Source organism: Rhamphochromis longiceps, linkage group LG3 (assembly GCF_057381845.1).
Source record: "Rhamphochromis longiceps isolate RC_006_pf linkage group LG3, R_longiceps_female_GT1.1, whole genome shotgun sequence".
Taxonomy (NCBI): Eukaryota; Metazoa; Chordata; class Actinopteri; order Cichliformes; family Cichlidae; genus Rhamphochromis; species Rhamphochromis longiceps.
This window is the reverse complement of record NC_140559.1, coordinates 64,253,860-64,254,129: the sequence shown is the minus strand read 5'-3', so window position 1 is coordinate 64,254,129 and position 270 is coordinate 64,253,860.

Below are 270 nucleotides of genomic sequence, written 5' to 3'. Positions count from 1 at the left end.
TATATTTTGTGGGGTCCAAAATTGAAAAAATCACTGAGCTTACTCTCTTTGGGGAAGAGAGTTAGCTCAACCCACCACAACTTCCAAGCTAGCAAGGAGTATATATTCATGCTAGCATTTATGGCGCCTAAAACACATTTATGATACACACACTTATAACATCTAACAAAAACAGGCTTAATAATGAGAATAATTGAACTAAAATCGCAATCAGAAACATCCAGGTGGCTAAATATGCATTATATGTGTGTTTTAAAGTGTTGGAAATAA